At 40.1% G+C, this 19044-nt stretch overlaps 1 protein-coding gene across 1 annotated transcript in view; it reads left to right on the plus strand.

The window, feature by feature from the left end:
• LOC128652176 (ATP-dependent DNA helicase Q4) overlaps positions 1–19044 on the plus strand; it is a 394067-nt gene that overhangs the window by 298667 nt on the left and 76356 nt on the right. The gene's annotated exons all lie outside the window — the stretch shown is intronic.

Genomic DNA, 19044 nt, shown 5'->3' on the forward strand with positions numbered 1-19044 from the left:
CTCATACAGTGTTATTGTGTCTGTGTCTCATACAGTGTTATTGTGTCTGTGTCTCATACAGTGTAATTGTGTGTGTGTCTCATACAGTGTAATTGTGTGTGTGTCTCATACAGTGTTATTGTGTCTGTGTCTCATACAGTGTAATTGTGTCTGTGTCTCATACAGTGTTATTGTGTCTGTGTCTCATACAGTGTTATTGTGTCTGTGTCTCATACAGTGTTATTGTGTGTGTGTCTCATACAGTGTTATTGTGTGTGTGTCTCATACAGTGTAATTGTGTGTGTGTCTCATACAGTGTTATTGTGTCTGTGTCTCATACAGTGTTATTGTGTCTGTGTCTCATACAGTGTAATTGTGTCTGTGTCTCATACAGTGTTATTGTGTGTGTGTCTCATACAGTGTTATTGTGTCTGTGTCTCATACAGTGTAATTGTGTCTGTGTCTCATACAGTGTTATTGTGCCTGTGTCTCATACAGTGTTATTGTGTGTGTGTCTCATACAGTGTTATTGTGTCTGTGTCTCATACAGTGTAATTGTGTCTGTGTCTCATACAGTGTTATTGTGTGTGTGTCTCATACAGTGTTATTGTGTCTGTGTCTCATACAGTGTAATTGTGTCTGTGTCTCATACAGTGTTATTGTGTCTGTGTCTCATACAGTGTTATTGTGTCTGTGTCTCATACAGTGTAATTGTGTCTGTGTCTCATACAGTGTAATTGTGTCTCATACAGTGTTATCGTGTGTGTGTGTGTCCTATACAGTGTTATTGTGTCTGTGTCTCATACAGTGTAATTGTGTCTGTGTCTCATACAGTGTAATTGTGTCTGTGTCTCATACAGTGTTATTGTGTCTGTGTCTCATACAGTGTTATTGTGTCTGTGTCTCATACAGTGTTATTGTGTCTGTGTCTCATACAGTGTAATTGTGTCTGTGTCTCATACAGTGTTATTGTGTCTGTGTCTCATACAGTGTTATTGTGTCTGTGTCTCATACAGTGTAATTGTGTTTGTGTCTCATACAGTGTTATTGTGTCTGTGTCTCATACAGTGTTATTGTGTCTGTGTCTCATACAGTGTTATTGTGTCTGTGTCTCATACAGTGTTATTGTGTCTGTGTCTCATACAGTGTTATTGTGTCTGTGTCTCATACAGTGTTATTGTGTCTGTGTCTCATACAGTGTAATTGTGTGTGTGTCTCATACAGTGTAATTGTGTGTGTGTCTCATACAGTGTTATTGTGTCTGTGTCTCATACAGTGTAATTGTGTCTGTGTCTCATACAGTGTAATTGTGTCTGTGTCTCATACAGTGTAATTGTGTCTCATACAGTGTAATTGTGTCTGTGTCTCATACAGTGTTATTGTGTCTGTGTCTCATACAGTGTAATTGTGTCTGTGTCTCATACAGTGTAATTGTGTGTGTGTCTCATACAGTGTAATTGTGTGTGTGTCTCATACAGTGTTATTGTGTCTGTGTCTCATACAGTGTAATTGTGTCTGTGTCTCATACAGAGTTATTGTGTCTGTGTCTCATACAGTGTAATTGTGTCTGTGTCTCATACAGTGTTATTGTGTCTGTGTCTCATACAGTGTTATTGTGTCTGTGTCTCATACAGTGTAATTGTGTCTGTGTCTCATACAGTGTTATTGTGTCTGTGTCTCATACAGTGTTATTGTGTCTGTGTCTCATACAGTGTTATTGTGTCTGTGTCTCATACAGTGTAATTGTGTCTGTGTCTCATACAGTGTAATTGTGTTTGTGTCTCATACAGTGTAATTGTGTCTGTGTCTCATACAGTGTTATTGTGTCTGTGTCTCATACAGTGTAATTGTGTCTGTGTCTCATACAGTGTAATTGTGTCTGTGTCTCATACAGTGTTATTGTGTCTGTGTCTCATACAGTGTTATTGTGTCTGTGTCTCATACAGTGTTATTGTGTCTGTGTCTCATACAGTGTAATTGTGTCTGTGTCTCATACAGTGTAATTGTGTCTGTGTCTCATACAGTGTAATTGTGTTTGTGTCTCATACAGTGTAATTGTGTCTGTGTCTCATACAGTGTAATTGTGTCTGTGTCTCATACAGTGTAATTGTGTCTGTGTCTCATACAGTGTAATTGTGTCTCATACAGTGTAATTGTGTCTGTGTCTCATACAGTGTTATTGTGTGTGTGTCTCATACAGTGTTATTGTGTGTGTGTCTCATACAGTGTTATTGTGTCTGTGTCTCATACAGTGTTATTGTGTGTGTGTCTCATACAGTGTAATTGTGTCTGTGTCTCATACAGTGTAATTGTGTCTGTGTCTCATACAGTGTTATTGTGTCTGTGTCTCATACAGTGTAATTGTGTCTGTGTCTCATACAGTGTAATTGTGTCTGTGTCTCATACAGTGTAATTGTGTCTGTGTCTCATACAGTGTATTTGTGTCTGTGTCTCATACAGTGTTATTGTGTCTGTGTCTCATACAGTGTAATTGTGTCTGTGTCTCATACAGTGTAATTGTGTCTGTGTCTCATACAGTGTATTTGTGTCTGTGTCTCATACAGTGTTATTGTGTCTGTGTCTCATACAGAGTTATTGTGCCTGTGTCTCATACAGTGTTATTGTGTGTGTGTCTCATACAGTGTTATTGTGTGTGTGTGTCTCATACAGTGTTATTGTGTGTGTGTCTCATACAGTGTAATTGTGTCTGTGTCTCATACAGTGTTATTGTGTCTGTGTCTCATACAGTGTTATTGTGTCTGTGTCTCATACAGTGTTATTGTGTCTGTGTCTCATACAGTGTTATTGTGTCTGTGTCTCATACAGTGTTATTGTGTCTGTGTCTCATACAGTGTTATTGTGTCTGTGTCTCATACAGTGTTATTGTGTCTGTGTCTCATACAGTGTTATTGTGTCTGTGTCTCATACAGTGTTATTGTGTGTGTGTGTCTCATACAGTGTTATTGTGTCTGTGTCTCATACAGTGTTATTGTGTGTGTGTCTCATACAGTGTTATTGTGTCTGTGTCTCATACAGTGTTATTGTGTGTGTGTCTCATACAGTGTTATTGTGTCTGTGTCTCATACAGTGTTATTGTGTCTGTTTCTCATACAGTGTTATTGTGTCTGTGTCTCATACAGAGTTATTGTGTGTGTGTCTCATACAGTGTAATTGTGTCTGTGTCTCATACAGTGTTATTGTGTCTGTGTCTCATACAGTGTTATTGTGTCTGTGTCTCATACAGTGTTATTGTGTCTGTGTCTCATACAGTGTTATTGTGTCTGTGTCTCATACAGTGTTATTGTGTCTGTGTCTCATACAGTGTTATTGTGTGTGTGTCTCATACAGAGTTATTGTGTCTGTGTCTCATACAGTGTTATTGTGTCTGTGTCTCATACAGTGTAATTGTGCCTGTGTCTCATACAGTGTTATTGTGTCTGTGTCTCATACAGTGTTATTGTGTGTGTGTCTCATACAGTGTTATTGTGTCTGTGTCTCATACAGTGTAATTGTGTGTGTGTCTCATACAGTGTAATTGTGTGTGTGTCTCATACAGTGTTATTGTGTCTGTGTCTCATACAGTGTTATTGTGTGTGTGTCTCATACAGTGTAATTGTGTCTGTGTCTCATACAGTGTAATTGTGTCTGTGTCTCATACAGTGTAATTGTGTCTGTGTCTCATACAGTGTAATTGTGTCTGTGTCTCATACAGTGTAATTGTGTCTGTGTCTCATACAGTGTAATTGTGTCTCATACAGTGTAATTGTGTCTGTGTCTCATACAGTGTAATTGTGTCTGTGTCTCATACAGTGTAATTGTGTTTGTGTCTCATACAGTGTTATTGTGTCTGTGTCTCATACAGTGTAATTGTGTCTGTGTCTCATACAGTGTTATTGTGTGTGTGTCTCATACAGAGTTATTGTGTCTGTGTCTCATACAGTGTTATTGTGTCTGTGTCTCATACAGTGTAATTGTGCCTGTGTCTCATACAGTGTAATTGTGCCTGTGTCTCATACAGTGTTATTGTGTCTGTGTCTCATACAGTGTTATTGTGTGTGTGTCTCATACAGTGTTATTGTGTCTGTGTCTCATACAGTGTAATTGTGTCTGTGTCTCATACAGTGTTATTGTGTCTGTGTCTCATACAGTGTAATTGTGTCTGTGTCTCATACAGTGTAATTGTGTCTCATACAGTGTAATTGTGTCTCATACAGTGTAATTGTGTCTCATACAGTGTAATTGTGTCTCATACAGTGTAATTGTGTCTGTGTCTCATACAGTGTAATTGTGTCTGTGTCTCATACAGTGTAATTGTGTCTGTGTCTCATACAGTGTAATTGTGTCTGTGTCTCATACAGTGTAATTGTGTTTGTGTCTCATACAGTGTTATTGTGTCTGTGTCTCATACAGTGTAATTGTGTCTGTGTCTCATACAGTGTAATTGTGTGTGTGTCTCATACAGTGTTATTGTGTCTGTGTCTCATACAGTGTTATTGTGTCTGTGTCTCATACAGTGTAATTGTGTCTGTGTCTCATACAGTGTTATTGTGTCTGTGTCTCATACAGTGTAATTGTGTCTGTGTCTCATACAGTGTTATTGTGTCTGTGTCTCATACAGTGTTATTGTGTCTGTGTCTCATACAGTGTTATTGTGTCTGTGTCTCATACAGTGTAATTGTGTCTGTGTCTCATACAGTGTTATTGTGTCTGTGTCTCATACAGTGTTATTGTGTCTGTGTCTCATACAGTGTAATTGTGTCTGTGTCTCATACAGTGTTATTGTGTCTGTGTCTCATACAGTGTTATTGTGTCTGTGTCTCATACAGTGTTATTGTGTCTGTGTCTCATACAGTGTAATTGTGTCTGTGTCTCATACAGTGTAATTGTGTCTGTGTCTCATACAGTGTTATTGTGTGTGTGTCTCATACAGTGTTATTGTGTCTGTGTCTCATACAGTGTAATTGTGTCTGTGTCTCATACAGTGTTATTGTGTCTGTGTCTCATACAGTGTTATTGTGTGTGTGTCTCATACAGTGTTATTGTGCCTGTGTCTCATACAGTGTTATTGTGTGTGTGTCTCATACAGTGTTATTGTGTCTGTGTCTCATACAGTGTTATTGTGTCTGTGTCTCATACAGTGTAATTGTGTCTGTGTCTCATACAGTGTAATTGTGTCTGTGTCTCATACAGTGTTATTGTGTCTGTGTCTCATACAGTGTTATTGTGCCTGTGTCTCATACAGTGTTATTGTGTGTGTGTCTCATACAGTGTAATTGTGTCTGTGTCTCATACAGTGTTATTGTGTCTGTGTCTCATACAGTGTTATTGTGTCTGTGTCTCATACAGTGTTATTGTGTCTGTGTATCATACAGTGTTATTGTGTCTGTGTCTCATACAGTGTTATTGTGTCTGTGTCTCATACAGTGTAATTGTGTCTGTGTCTCATACAGTGTTATTGTGTCTGTGTCTCATACAGTGTTATTGTGTCTGTGTCTCATACAGTGTTATTGTGTCTGTGTCTCATACAGTGTTATTGTGTCTGTGTCTCATACAGTGTTATTGTGTGTGTGTCTCATACAGTGTAATTGTGTCTGTGTCTCATACAGTGTTATTGTGTCTGTGTCTCATACAGTGTAATTGTGTCTGTGTCTCATACAGTGTTATTGTGTCTGTGTCTCATACAGTGTAATTGTGTCTGTGTCTCATACAGTGTTATTGTGTCTGTGTCTCATACAGTGTTATTGTGTCTGTGTCTCATACAGTGTTATTGTGTCTGTGTCTCATACAGTGTAATTGTGTCTCATACAGTGTTATTGTGTGTGTGTCTCATACAGTGTTATTGTGTCTGTGTCTCATACAGTGTTATTGTGTCTGTGTCTCATACAGTGTTATTGTGTCTGTGTCTCATACAGTGTAATTGTGTCTGTGTCTCATACAGTGTTATTGTGTCTGTGTCTCATACAGTGTTATTGTGTGTGTGTCTCATACAGAGTTATTGTGCCTGTGTCTCATACAGTGTTATTGTGTCTGTGTCTCATACAGTGTTATTGTGTCTGTGTCTCATACAGTGTTATTGTGTCTGTGTCTCATACAGTGTTATTGTGTCTGTGTCTCATACAGTGTAATTGTGTCTGTGTCTCATACAGTGTTATTGTGTGTGTGTCTCATACAGTGTTATTGTGTCTGTGTCTCATACAGTGTTATTGTGTCTGTGTCTCATACAGTGTTATTGTGTCTGTGTCTCATACAGTGTAATTGTGTCTGTGTCTCATACAGTGTAATTGTGTCTCATACAGTGTTATCGTGTGTGTGTGTGTGTCCTATACTGTGTTATTGTGTCTGTGTCTCATACAGTGTTATTGTGTCTGTGTCTCATACAGTGTTATTGTGTCTGTGTCTCATACAGTGTTATTGTGTCTGTGTCTCATACAGTGTTATTGTGTCTGTGTCTCATACAGTGTAATTGTGTCTGTGTCTCATACAGTGTTATTGTGTCTGTGTCTCATACAGTGTTATTGTGTCTGTGTCTCATACAGTGTAATTGTGTCTGTGTCTCATACAGTGTTATTGTGTCTGTGTCTCATACAGTGTATTTGTGTCTGTGTCTCATACAGTGTAATTGTGTGTGTGTCTCATACAGTGTTATTGTGTCTGTGTCTCATACAGTGTAATTGTGCGTGTGTCTCATACAGTGTTATTGTGTCTGTGTCTCATACAGTGTAATTGTGCGTGTGTCTCATACAGTGTTATTGTGTCTGTGTCTCATACAGTGTTATTGTGTCTGTGTCTCATACAGTGTTATTGTGTCTGTGTCTCATACAGTGTTATTGTGTCTGTGTCTCATACAGTGTTATTGTGTCTGTGTCTCATACAGTGTAATTGTGTCTGTGTCTCATACAGTGTTATTGTGTCTGTGTCTCATACAGTGTAATTGTGTCTGTGTCTCATACAGTGTTATTGTGTCTGTGTCTCATACAGTGTATTTGTGTCTGTGTCTCATACAGTGTAATTGTGTGTCTCATACAGTGTAATTGTGTCTGTGTCTCATACAGTGTAATTGTGTCTGTGTCTCATACAGTGTTATTGTGTCTGTGTCTCATACAGTGTATTTGTGTCTGTGTCTCATACAGTGTAATTGTGTCTGTGTCTCATACAGTGTTATTGTGTCTGTGTCTCATACAGTGTTATTGTGTCTGTGTCTCATACAGTGTAATTGTGTCTGTGTCTCATACAGTGTTATTGTGTCTGTGTCTCATACAGTGTAATTGTGTTGTGTCTCATACAGTGTTATTGTGTCTGTGTCTCATACAGTGTAATTGTGTCTGTGTCTCATACAGTGTTATGTGTCTGTGTCTCATACAGTGTATGTTCTGTGTCTCATACAGTGTATCTGTGTCCTGTGTCTCATACAGTGTTATTGTGTCTGTGTCTCATACAGTGTTATTGTGTCTGTGTCTCATACAGTGTAATTGTGTCTGTGTCTCATACAGTGTTATTGTGTCTGTGTCTCATACAGTGTTATTGTGTCTGTGTCTCATACAGTGTTATTGTGTCTGTGTCTCATACAGTGTTATTGTGTCTGTGTCTCATACAGTGTAATTGTGTCTGTGTCTCATACAGTGTTATTGTGTCTGTGTCTCATACAGTGTAATTGTGTCTGTGTGTCTCATACAGTGTTATTGTGGCTGTGTCTCATACAGTGTTAATTGTGTCTGTGTCTCATACAGTGTTAATTGTGTCTGTGTCTCATACAGTGTTATTGTGTCTGTGTCTCATACAGTGTTATTGTGTCTGTGTCTCATACAGTGTAATTGTGTCTGTGTCTCATACAGTGTATTGTGTCTGTGTCTCATACAGTGTTATTGTGTGTGTGTCTCATACAGTGTAATTGTGTCTGTGTCTCATACAGTGTTATTGTGTCTGTGTCTCATACAGTGTTATTGTGTCTGTGTCTCATACAGTGTTATTGTGTCTGTGTCTCATACAGTGTTATTGTGTCTGTGTCTCATACAGTGTTATTGTGTCTGTGTCTCATACAGTGTAATTGTGTCTGTGTCTCATACAGTGTTATTGTGTCTGTGTCTCATACAGTGTTATTGTGTCTGTGTCTCATACAGTGTAATTGTGTCTGTGTCTCATACAGTGTTATTGTGTCTGTGTCTCATACAGTGTTATTGTGTCTGTGTCTCATACAGTGTTATTGTGTCTGTGTCTCATACAGTGTTATTGTGTCTGTGTCTCATACAGTGTTATTGTGTCTGTGTCTCATACAGTGTTATTGTGTCTGTGTCTCATACAGTGTTATTGTGTCTGTGTCTCATACAGTGTAATTGTGTCTGTGTCTCATACAGTGTAATTGTGTCTGTGTCTCATACAGTGTTATTGTGTGTGTGTCTCATACAGTGTAATTGTGTCTGTGTCTCATACAGTGTTATTGTGTCTGTGTCTCATACAGTGTAATTGTGTCTGTGTCTCATACAGTGTAATTGTGTCTGTGTCTCATACAGTGTTATTGTGTCTGTGTCTCATACAGTGTTATTGTGTCTGTGTCTCATACAGTGTAATTGTGTCTCATACAGTGTTATTGTGTGTGTGTCTCATACAGTGTTATTGTGTCTGTGTCTCATACAGTGTTATTGTGTCTGTGTCTCATACAGTGTTATTGTGTCTGTGTCTCATACAGTGTAATTGTGTCTGTGTCTCATACAGTGTTATTGTGTCTGTGTCTCATACAGTGTTATTGTGTGTGTGTCTCATACAGAGTTATTGTGCCTGTGTCTCATACAGTGTTATTGTGTCTGTGTCTCATACAGTGTTATTGTGTCTGTGTCTCATACAGTGTTATTGTGTCTGTGTCTCATACAGTGTTATTGTGTCTGTGTCTCATACAGTGTAATTGTGTCTGTGTCTCATACAGTGTTATTGTGTGTGTGTCTCATACAGTGTTATTGTGTCTGTGTCTCATACAGTGTTATTGTGTCTGTGTCTCATACAGTGTTATTGTGTCTGTGTCTCATACAGTGTAATTGTGTCTGTGTCTCATACAGTGTAATTGTGTCTCATACAGTGTTATCGTGTGTGTGTGTGTCCTATACTGTGTTATTGTGTCTGTGTCTCATACAGTGTTATTGTGTCTGTGTCTCATACAGTGTTATTGTGTCTGTGTCTCATACAGTGTTATTGTGTCTGTGTCTCATACAGTGTTATTGTGTCTGTGTCTCATACAGTGTAATTGTGTCTGTGTCTCATACAGTGTTATTGTGTCTGTGTCTCATACAGTGTTATTGTGTCTGTGTCTCATACAGTGTAATTGTGTCTGTGTCTCATACAGTGTTATTGTGTCTGTGTCTCATACAGTGTATTTGTGTCTGTGTCTCATACAGTGTAATTGTGTGTGTGTCTCATACAGTGTTATTGTGTCTGTGTCTCATACAGTGTAATTGTGCGTGTGTCTCATACAGTGTTATTGTGTCTGTGTCTCATACAGTGTAATTGTGCGTGTGTCTCATACAGTGTTATTGTGTCTGTGTCTCATACAGTGTTATTGTGTCTGTGTCTCATACAGTGTTATTGTGTCTGTGTCTCATACAGTGTTATTGTGTCTGTGTCTCATACAGTGTTATTGTGTCTGTGTCTCATACAGTGTAATTGTGTCTGTGTCTCATACAGTGTTATTGTGTCTGTGTCTCATACAGTGTAATTGTGTCTGTGTCTCATACAGTGTTATTGTGTCTGTGTCTCATACAGTGTATTTGTGTCTGTGTCTCATACAGTGTAATTGTGTGTCTCATACAGTGTAATTGTGTCTGTGTCTCATACAGTGTAATTGTGTCTGTGTCTCATACAGTGTTATTGTGTCTGTGTCTCATACAGTGTATTTGTGTCTGTGTCTCATACAGTGTAATTGTGTCTGTGTCTCATACAGTGTTATTGTGTCTGTGTCTCATACAGTGTAATTGTGTCTCATACAGTGTAATTGTGCGTGTGTCTCATACAGTGTTATTGTGTCTGTGTCTCATACAGTGTAATTGTGCGTGTGTCTCATACAGTGTTATTGTGTCTGTGTCTCATACAGTGTAATTGTGTCTGTGTCTCATACAGTGTTATTGTGTCTGTGTCTCATACAGTGTATTTGTGTCTGTGTCTCATACAGTGTTATTGTGTCTGTGTCTCATACAGTGTTATTGTGTCTGTGTCTCATACAGTGTAATTGTGTCTGTGTCTCATACAGTGTTATTGTGTGTGTGTCTCATACAGTGTTATTGTGTCTGTGTCTCATACAGTGTTATTGTGTCTGTGTCTCATACAGTGTAATTGTGTCTGTGTCTCATACAGTGTTATTGTGTCTGTGTCTCATACAGTGTAATTGTGTGTGTGTCTCATACAGTGTTATTGTGCGTGTGTCTCATACAGTGTAATTGTGTCTGTGTCTCATACAGTGTAATTGTGCCTGTGTCTCATACAGTGTTATTGTGTCTGTGTCTCATACAGTGTTATTGTGTCTGTGTCTCATACAGTGTAATTGTGTCTGTGTCTCATACAGTGTAATTGTGTCTGTGTCTCATACAGTGTTATTGTGTGTGTGTCTCATACAGTGTAATTGTGTCTGTGTCTCATACAGTGTTATTGTGTCTGTTTCTCATACAGTGTTATTGTGTCTGTGTCTCATACAGTGTTATTGTGTCTGTGTCTCATACAGTGTTATTGTGTCTGTGTCTCATACAGTGTTATTGTGTCTGTGTCTCATACAGTGTAATTGTGTCTGTGTCTCATACAGAGTTATTGTGTCTGTGTCTCATACAGTGTAATTGTGTCTGTGTCTCATACAGTGTAATTGTGTCTGTGTCTCATACAGTGTAATTGTGTCTGTGTCTCATACAGTGTTATTGTGTGTGTGTGTGTGTGTCCTATACAGTGTTATTGTGTCTGTGTCTCATACAGTGTAATTGTGTCTCATACAGTGTTATCGTGTGTGTGTGTGTCCTATACAGTGTTATTGTGTCTGTGTCTCATACAGTGTAATTGTGTCTGTGTCTCTTACAGTGTTATTGTGCGCGTGTCTCCGTCTCATACAGTGTTATTGTGCACGTGTGTCTGTGTCTTATGCAGTGTTATTGTATGCATCTCTGTGTCTCATATGGTATTAGCTTAGCCCCCCTGGTAATACTTACCAGTGAGACCCCTTCTCCAGAGGGGTGTGGACAGAATTATCCACTCCTCCTAATTCTGTCCAGCCTGAAGGGTGGACAGGGCTAGGAGTCCCTCTCCGTGGTTAGCTAGTTTGTGTGTTGGGCTGTGGATGTTTCCCTTTTCTGGGCTTACCTTATAGCCACTGTGAGCTAGCCGTTGTTCTAGCTGATCGGCACTATTATTTCCTTGACTTCGGTCACTGATATTGTGTCAAGCGGCAGAAACCGTTCCCTACGGATTCTTTGTGGGGGCTGCCATGTTACCGTGACGTCACAGGGGCCGCATCTTAGGGCAGTCATTTTCACACGCGTGCATGATTTCAATTTAAGGCTTGGCGGGGCCTTCAACAAGTAGCGTTCTTATTCCACATGAAGATTGTGTATCAAGCTGCTAAGGCTTCTGTCTCCTGCTGATTAACCTTCAATTTCTTTTTAAAGACACGATGAGTCCACGGATTTCATCCTTACTTGTGGGATTACGCCTCCTGGTCAGCAGGAGGAGGCAATGAGCACCACAGCAGAGCTGTTATATAGCTCCTCCCTTCCCTCCCACCCCAGTCATTCTCTTTGCCTACGTTAGTGATAGGAAAAGATAAAGTGAGGTGTTAGTATAGATTCTTCAATCAAGAGTTTATTATTTCTTTCATGTAATTGGCAAGAGTCCATGAGCTAGTGACATATGGGATATACAATCCTACCAGGAGGGGCAAAGTTTCCCAAACCTCAAAATGCCTATAAATACACCCCTCACCACACCCACAATTCAGTTTTTACAAACGTTGCCTCCTATGGAGGTGGTGAAGTAAGTTTGTGCTAAGATTTCTACGTTGATATGCGCTTCTCAGCATTGTTGAAGCCCGATTCCTCTCAGAGTACAGCGAATGTCAGAGGGAATACGATGATTTCCCTAACGGGGGTCTATTTCATAGGTTCTCTGTTATCGGTCATAGAGATTCATCTCCTACCTCCCTTTTCAGATCGACGATATACTCTCAATTTACCATTACCTCTACTAATAACTGTTTTATTACTGGTTTGGCTATCTGCTATATGTGGATGGGTGTCTTTTGGTAAGTATGTTTTCATTACTTAAGACACCTCAGCTATGGTTTGGCACTTTATGCATTTATATAAAGTTCTAAATATATGTATTGTACTTATATTTGCCATGAGTCAGGTTCATGTATTTCCTTCTGCAGACTGTCAGTTTCATATTTGGGAATATAAACATTTTAAGAAATTTATTTCTTACCTAGGGTTTAGTCTTTTTTCAAATTGACTACTTCTTGCAATTGCGGGTATTAGGCCCGCGGGTGCGTCAAATGCTAAACTTTATTGCGTCATTTTTGGCGCGAAAATATTTTTGCCGCGAAAAAATAAGTTTATGATGCAACTTCGTCATTTCCGGCGTCATACGTGACGCCGAGACTTTTCACATGAGACCTCTGCAGCTTTGTATGCTGAATCAATGGTGCAGGGATTATACAAAGATAGTACAATTAATATCCTTGAATCCCAATGTACGACACTCTCTGACATGGTGGATAGATCACCATCGTTTGGTTCAAGGGGCTTCTTTTGTTCGGCCAACCTGGACTGTGATCTCAACAGATGCGAGTCTTTCAGGTTGGGGAGCTGTTTGGGGATCTCTGACAGCACAAGGGGTTTGGAAATCTCAAGAGGCGAGATTACCAATAAATATTTTAGAACTCCGTGCAATTCTCAGGGCTCTCCAGTTCTGGCCTCTGCTAAAGAGAGAACCGTTCATTTGTTTTCAGACAGACAATATCACAACTGTGGCTTATGTCAATCATCAGGGTGGGAATCACAGTCCCCAAGCTATGAAAGAAGTATCTCGGATACTTGCTTGGGTGGAATCCAGCTCCTGTCTAATCTCTGCGGTGCATATCCCAGTTGTAGACAATTGAGAGGCGGATTATCTCAGCCGCCAGACTTTACATCCAGGGGAGTGGTCTCTCCATCCAGATGTGTTTTCTCAGATTGTTCAGATGTGGGGTCTTCCAGAGATAAATCTCATGGCCTCTCATCTAAATAAGAAACTTCCCAGATACCTGTCCAGGTCCAGGGATTTTCAGGCGGAAGCAGTGGATGTGCTGACACTTCCTTGGTGTTATCATCCTGCTTACATCTTCCCGCCTATAGTTCTCCTTCCAAGAGTGATCTCCAAAATCATCATGGAACAGTCTTTTGTGTTGCTGGTGGCTCCAGCATGGCCACACTGGTTTTGGTATGCGGATCTGGTTCGGATGTCCAGTTGCCCGCCTTGGCCACTTCCGTTACGGCCGGACCTACTATCTCAAGGTCCGTTTTTCCATCAGGATCTCAAATCATTAAATTTGAAGGTATGGAAATTGAACGCTTAGTTCTAAGTCATAGAGGTTTCTCTAACTCAGTGATTAATAATATGTTACAAGCTCGTAAATCTGTCTCTAGAAAGATTTATTATAGAGTTTAGAAGACTTACATGGTGTTCTTCTCATAAATTCTCCTGGCATTCTTTTAGAATTCCTAGAATTTTACATTTTCTTCAGGATTGTTTGGATAAGGGTTTGTCTGCAAGTTGCTTGAAAGGACAAATCTCCGCTCTTTCTGTTTTATTTCACAGAAAGATTGCTATACTTCCTGATATTCACTGTTTTGTACAGGCTTTAGTTCGTATTAAGCCTCTCATTAAATCAATTTCTCCTCCTTGGAGTCTTAATTTGGTTCTGAAGGCTTTACAGGCTCCTCCATTTGAGCCTATGCATTCTTTGTACATTAATCTACTTTCTTGGAAAGTGTTGTTCCTTTTGGCTATCTCTTCTGCTAGAAGAGTTTCTGAGCTATCTGCTCTTTCTTGTGAGTCTCCTTTTCTGATTTTTCATCAGGATAAGGCAGTTTTGCGGACTTCTTTTCAATTTTTACCTAAGGTTGTGAATTCTAACAACATTAGTAGAGAAATTGTTGTCCCTTCCTTATGTCCTAATCCTAAGAATTCTTTGGAGAGATCCTTACATTCTTTGGATGTGGTAAGAGCTTTGAAATATTATGTGGAAGCTACTAAAGATTTCAGGAAGACTTCCAGTCTATTTGTTTTATTTTCTGGTCCTAGGAAAGGTCAGAAGGCTTCTGCTAGTTCCTTGCCTTCTTGGTTGAAACTTTTGATTCATCAAGCTTATTTGGAGTCGGGTCAGGCCCCGCCTCAGAGAATTACAGCTCATTCTACTAGATCAGTTTCCACTTCATGGGCTTTTAAGAATGAAGCTTCAGTTGATCAGATTTGCAAAGCGGCGACTTGGTCCTCTTTGCATACATTTACTAAATTCTACCGTTTTGATGTATTTGCTTCTTCGGAAGCAGTTTTTGGTAGAAAAGTTCTTCCGGCAGCTGTTTCAGTTTGATTCTTTTGCTTTTGATTTAAGTTTTTTTTTTCTTTCAAAGATGAAATAAACTTATTTTTGTTTTGTGTTGTGGATTAATTTTTTCAGCGTTATATGGCTGTTTTTATTTTTATTCCCTCCCTCTCTAGTGACTCTTGAGTGGAAGACTCCACATCTTGGGTATTGATATCCCATATGTCACTAGCTCATGGACTCTTGCCAATTACATGAAAGAAAACATAATTTATGTAAGAACTTACCTGATAAATTAATTTCTTTCATGTTGGCAAGAGTCCATGAGGCCCACCCTTTTTATGGTGGTTATGATTTTTTGTATAAAGCACAATTATTTCCAAATTTCCTTTGTTGATGCTTTCTACTCCTTTCTTATCACCCCACTGCTTGGCTATTGGTTAAACTGAATTGTGGGTGTGGTGAGGGGTGTATTTATAGGCATTTTGAGGTTTGGGAAACTTTGCCCCTCCTGGTAGGATTGTATATCCTATATGTCACTAGCTCATGGACTCTTGCCAATATGAAAGAAATTAATTTATCAGGTAAGTTCTTACATAAATTATGTTTTTTAAAGTGGTGCCAGAGAGTGCTACTTTGTTCTAGGGTGTAGCCGTAGTCCATATCAGTCTCTAGAGCAGAGCTATTGGTGGCTTTAGAGCATTGGGAACTGGTGGGACATAATTCTCATTGCGCCTCCCATACTGTGATGCTGCCCTTCTTGTGATGGCCTAAGCAGAAGTTAACTCAGGCCTATCTTTGTCCACAGGGCTATAGGAGGGAAAGAACTTCTGAAACCTGTTGGAGCTGTCCTGCTGTCGGACAGCATCGAGGTAAGTGCAGTCTTTATTATTCTGGGACATATTCATCTCAGACAGGACTCTGCACTTGATTATACATACTTTCTCTTGCAAGATGTATCGAGTCCACGGATTCATCCAATACTTGTGGGATATTCTCCTTCCCAACAGGAAGTGGCAAAGAGAGCACCCACAGCAGAGCTGTCTATATAGCTCCTCCCCTAACTCCACCCCTCAGTCATTCTCTTTGCCGGCTCTAAGCAATAAGGAAGGGTAAAGTGATTGTGGTGACAAAATATTAGTTTTATTTTCTTCAAGCACGATTTTGTTATTTTAAATGGTACTGGTGTGTACTATTTACTCTCAAGCAGAAAAAAGATGAAGATTTCTGCCTGGAGGAGGATGATCTTAGCATTTGTAACTAAGATCCACTGCTGTTCCCTTAGAGACTGAGGAGTACAGGAAACGTCAGTTGAGGAACGGTTTGCAGACTATGCTGCACTGAGGTATGTTCAGTCATTTTTTTCTAGAAAGATTGTGATATTTCAAGAAAAGGGCTGACATTATCCCCATGAGGGGAAGGGTAAGCTTTAATCAAAGACTTATGGTAGTATTACAAGCTTTCATAAGGGCTAAGTTATTTTGCTGGTTGACACTTTTATAATAGAGCAAACGTTTTTTGAGAAATATGGTAAAAACGTTTTTGGGACTTTTTATTTAGAGGGTTCATTTGGCTTATTTTGAGGTTTACATCCCACATGGCTGTTTGAAACACTTGAGGTGTTACTTTAAGGCCCAACAGACATCGAGTAAGAGGTGGGTGGGGCCTAATTTTGCGCCTTAGATGTGCAGTTGTTTTTGCATTCTGGACAGCAAGCTGCAACACAGGAGGGTCCTGACTTGATTTTGGGGCCAAAACGAAGCTTTATTTCCTCAAATTCAATCCCTAAGGGCAGGTAGGCGCCACAGCAGAGCTGTGGCAAAGTGCTGACTGTGTATTTTCCGTTTTTCTGACTCTTGTCAATCCGGTTTGGTTATTAAGGGGTTAATTTAATTTTTTACTAGTGGTGCAACCTTACTAAGGCTTACTACATATGCTGTAAAAAATTTGAAGGATTTGTTGCATTTTTAAGCAGTTTTGCAGAACGTGTACATGTTTTTTTTTCTCTTAAAGGCACAGTACTGTTTTTTTAAATTGTTGTTTTATACCGTTCGCTCCCCCTCCTACTTTTAAGAAAATGTTTCCCATATCTGACACCATGCGGGACCCTAAGGTGGAGGGAGCTATTTCTACACTAGCTAAGCGTACAACTATACCTATTGAAGACAGTTGTGCTTTCAAAGATCCTATGGATAAAAAATTAGAGGGTCTCCTAAAGAAAATTTTTGTTCATCAAGGTTTTCTTCTCCAACCTATTGCATGCATTGTTCCTGTAACTACTGCAGCTGATTTTTGGTTCGAGGCTCTAGAACAGGCTCTCCAGGGGGAGACCCCATTAGATGATATTATGGATAGAATTAAGGCTCTTAAGCTGGCTAATTCTTTCATTACAGATGCTGCTTTTCAACTGGCTAAATTAGCGGCAAGAAATTCGGGTTTTGCCATTTTAGTGCGTAGAGCGTTATGGCTTAAGTCCTGGTCAGCTGATGTGTCATCAAAATCAAAGCTTTTGACCATCCCTTTCAAGGGAAAGACCCTATATGGGCCTGAACTGAAGGAAATTATTTCAGACATCACTGGAGGAAAGGGCCATACCCTCCCTCAGGATAAAACAAATAAAATAAAGACCAAACAAAATAATAAATTGGCTCAGTGTATGGAGGTAATCGGACTAATGGTAGCGGCAATGGACGTAGTTCCGTTTGCTCGCTTACACCTCAGACCACTGCAAGTACGCATGCTCGAACAGTGAAATGGGGATTATGCAGATTTATCTCCTCAGATAGATCTGGATCAGGAGACCAGAGATTCTCTTCTCTGGTGGTTATCACAGGTTCACCTGTTTTGGGGAATGTGTTTCCGCAGACCAGAGTGGGTCATAGTTACGACAGATGCCAGTCTGCTGGGCTGGGGTGCAGTCTGGAACTTCCTGAAAGCTCAGGGGTTATGGTCTCAGGAGGAGTCTCTCCTCCCAATAAACATTCTGGAACTGAGAGCGATATTCAATGCGCTTCAGGCGTGGCCTCAACTGGCTGCGGCCAAATTTATCAGATTTCAGTCGGACAACATCACGACTGTAGCTTATATCAATCATCAAGGGGGAACAAGGAGTTCTCTAGCGATGATAGAGGTTTCCAAAATAATCTGATGGGCAGAGACTCACTCTTGCCATCTTTCAGCGATCCATATCCCAGGGGTAGAGAACTGGGAAGCGGATTTCCTAAGTCGTCAGACTTTTCATCGGGGGGAATGGGAGCTCCATCCGGAGGTGTTTGCCCAACTGATTCGGCTATGGGGCACACCAGAATTGGATCTGATGGCGTCTCGTCAGAACGCCAAGCTTCCTTGTTACGGGTCCAGGTCAAGGGATCCCCAGGCAGTGCTGATAGATGCTCTAGCAGTGCCCTGGTCCTTCAACCTGGCCTATGTGTTTCCACCATTCCCTCTCCTTCCTCGTCTGATTGCCAGAATCAAGCAGGAGAGAGCTTCTGTGATTTTGATAGCACCTGCGTGGCCACGCAGGACTTGGTATGCAGACCTGGTGGACATGTCATCCGTCCCACCATGGACTCTGCTGAGGCAGGACCTTCTGATTCAAGGTCCATTCAAGCATCCAAACCTACTTTCTCTGCGTCTGATTGCTTGGAAATTGAACGCTTGATTTTAGCAAAGCATGGTTTCTCTGAATCGGTTATTGATACCTTGATTCAGGCTCGAAAGCCTGTCACCAGAAAAATCTATCATAAGATATGGCGTAAATATCTTTACTGGTGTGATTCCAAGGGTTACTCATGGAGTAAGATCAGGATTCCTATGCTATTATCTTTTCTCCAAGAAGGATTAGAGAAGGGATTATCAGCTAGTTCCTTAAAGGGACAAATATCTGCTTTGTCTATCCTTTTACACAAGCGTCTGGCGGATGTTCCAGACGTTCAGGCGTTTTGTCAGGCTTTAGTTAGAATCAAGCCTGTGTTTAAACCTGTTGCTCCGCCATGGAGTTTAAATTTGGTTCTTAAAGTTCTTCAAGGGGTTCCGTTTGAACCTATGCATTCCATAGATATTAAACTCTTATCTTGGAAAGTTCTGTTTTTAGTAGCTATCTCTTCCGTTCGAAGAGTTTCTGAGTTATTTGCTTTACAGTGTGACTCACCTTATCTTGTTTTCCATGCGGATAAGGTGGTTTTGCGTACCAAACCTGGATTTCTTCCTAATGTTGTTTCTAATAGGAATATCAATCAGGAGATTGTTGCTCCTTCTCTGTGTCCTAATCCTTCTTCCAAGAAGGAGCGTCTGTTGCACAACCTAGATGTGGTTCGTGCTTTAAAGTTCTACTTATAAGCAACTAAAGATTTCCGTCAAACATCTTCATTGTTTGTTGTCTATTCTGGAAAGCGGAGAGGTCAAAAGGCTACGGCAACCTCTCTTTCTTTTTGGCTGAATAGCATTATCCGTTTGGCTTATGAGACTGCTGGCCAGCAGCCTCCTGAAAGGATTACAGCTCACTCTACTAGAGCGGTGGCTTC

The sequence above is a fragment of the Bombina bombina genome, chromosome 3 (genome assembly GCF_027579735.1).
Source record: "Bombina bombina isolate aBomBom1 chromosome 3, aBomBom1.pri, whole genome shotgun sequence".
NCBI classification, from domain to species: domain Eukaryota; kingdom Metazoa; phylum Chordata; class Amphibia; order Anura; family Bombinatoridae; genus Bombina; species Bombina bombina.